At 41.6% G+C, this 2586-nt stretch overlaps 1 protein-coding gene across 1 annotated transcript in view; it reads right to left on the bottom strand.

Annotated features, from left to right (window-relative positions):
• The window catches only part of SVIL (supervillin), a 114527-nt gene extending 112821 nt beyond the window's left edge, over nt 1–1706 (bottom strand). The window contains exon 1 of the mRNA XM_009275175.2: nt 1625–1706. The gene's annotated coding sequence lies outside the window, so the exon portion shown is untranslated. The remainder of the gene's footprint in view (nt 1–1624) is intronic.
• Nucleotides 1707–2586: the final 880 nt, after the last annotated feature.

The raw sequence follows: 2586 nt of genomic DNA on the forward strand, positions 1-2586 counted from the left end.
ATCTACCCCCCTTTAGTTTAAAGCCATTCCCCCTTGTCCTGTCGCAACAGGCCCTGCTAAAAAGTTTGCCACCATCTTTCTTATAAGCCCCCTTTAAGTATTGAAAGGCCACAATAATGTCTCCCTGAAGCCTTCTCTTTTCTAGGCTGAACAACCCCAACTCTCTCAGCCTTTCTTCATAGGAGAGGTGTTCCATCCCCCTGATCATTTTTGTGGCCCTCCTCTGGACCCGTTCCAACAGGTCCATGTCTTTCTTATGCTGAGGGCTCCAGAGCGGGATGCAGTAACTCCAGGGGGGTCTCAGCAGAGCAGAGGGGCAGAATCACCTCCCTTTACCTGCTGATGTGAATACGCTTGCTCTAAACATTTTTGGAGGAGACTTTATACAAATGCTTTAATTCAGAATTGTCGATTCAATCCACTTTTTCCATGACCATGCTCCAAAACCAAATCTTCGGGAATCAAGGTTAGGTTTCACTTTTCTACTGCAAGCCCTTCCAACTTTTTAAGCTCTCGAGCATGTGTAAGAGTAAGCACTGTCCCCAGTCCCCCACTTTTTTTTTTTTTAAATAAGATGTTAAAACCAGCAAAATAAGCTTTTATTCAAACTTGCACTCTACACTCTGTTCCCCCAGCCTTCAGAAGCTATGGCAAGTTGCAAGGAAAACAGTTCTCATGTAATTTTGGAGCAACAACTGAAACAGTGCCTACCATAGCTCCGAGAAAAAACATAGGCTACATGTGGTGAGAGAACTAGTAGGATGACAGCTCTTTCCAGGCAGTATGGCCAGAATTAGACATCAGTTCTGTTTTAGGAAAGTTAAGAGATAGATCATCTATATATTATTTTGCTGATACAAACCAGTGAGATCTTCCTGATCATGTCTAAGAAATCACATCTATCCACTCACAAAAATTACACAATTATCCAAGAGCAAGATTAATTCCATGCACTACACAAGTAATGGGAGCTCTGCCTTTATGGAACTGACAGAACCTGCTACACAAACTTACACACAAAAAAAGGTCCCTTTTGTTCTTGGTTTGTGTTTGCTTAGGGAAATGCTTTCCCATAGCCAAGAACTGAAAAAAACTGAATCAAATCTAAACTGCAAATATATCACCAAAAGTCTGCAAAATGAAGAGTGGGAAACATGAAAGGTAGACTACAGATCTGTAATTAATTAAAATATTATATTTGAAGGAATTGTCCACAGTCTAGAATGGCTGAAGCTATTTTGTTATACAATAGTTGGAAGAGGGAATGATAGGCTGAAACAGGGGATACATCTCAGCTGCCTGCTGCCTCTCAGTGCATACTGAGATGAAGTTTTGGGAACTCTTATTGTCACTTTCATATTGAATAACATTTCTTCTTAAAGCAGCATTAACGTCTCCTAGGTATTTAAATACCATGCAGCTTTTCTGAAGGTCCTAAAGGCTACTCTGTGATCTTAACTATTATACCACCGCATTTTATTAATGCTACATATGTACTAGGAGGCACACACAGATTCTTCTTTAAATGTTTGACACAAACAACTCCAGAAAAAAAAAAAAAAAGAAAAACAACAACACATAGTTCTTGGTTCACATCTGCATCCGTTTTTCAGCACAGGCTCACCTTAAATCCCAGCCATCCAGGCCCGACCCTCTAGGTAGATCTGCATGACCATGTCCAAGTGGCTCACAATCCAAAAGGCAGTCCTCCTACAAGAAATAAACATAAAAAAGTATGGGTAAGAACCACAAATGCACATCCCAGGGCATGAAAACAACTTCAGAACTACCAGGCAGTTGCACAAAGGGGATGACCTGATTGACTACAGGGAATGAAGCAGTTTAGAGTATATTGCTATCTTGCCCATTCATATAGACAAGATCATCACCGCAAGCAACAGCACTTTTCAAAGCCCAGCTATTGATGCACTGTAGCTATATTCACAGGGAAAGAGAGGTCTTGCAAGTTGGCTAGGAACCCCAGGGAACTTAACCCTTCAGTTACGAGGGTCTGAGCCTTTAACATGAGACACGTTCTTGAACTACCGATTTCTCCAAAAATGCCGAGCTTTCACTGAACCACCTCACAGAAAGTAGTCTGTATTACACCTTTCAATAAGGTCAAGCAGCACAGAAGACAACAAAAAAACTGCAGCATCTACCAAGAGACTATTACCGTCAAAATCTTTAATTTTAAACATCAGTGGATGCAACTGGAAGAGCCAGCTCTCTTCCTAGAACCACAGCAATCAGGAGACAGACCTGATACCTCTCCCAGTGAAGAGCACTTAACCTATCAAGCAACTCCAGCTCTGCAGGCAACACCTGCCACGTGGCCTGATTTTTGATCCCCACACCTTGAACCACAACTGCTTTTATTTTCTTCTTTGGCAAATACAAAACATCTCTGGCTCTGCCTGTAACACTAATTGCTTTCCCACAGGGTGATTTAGCCCATGTGAAGATTCATGTTCATGCAGTATCCAAGTTAGGTTGTTTCAAACTATCTGAATTATCCCAGCACCACATTGTCCTTCAGGATGCCAATCCCCTGAAGTCATAAAAACTCACAACAATCAACTACTC

The sequence above is a fragment of the Aptenodytes forsteri genome, unplaced genomic scaffold (assembly GCF_000699145.1).
Source record: "Aptenodytes forsteri isolate BGI_AS27 unplaced genomic scaffold, ASM69914v1 Scaffold336, whole genome shotgun sequence".
NCBI lineage: Eukaryota > Metazoa > Chordata > Aves > Sphenisciformes > Spheniscidae > Aptenodytes > Aptenodytes forsteri.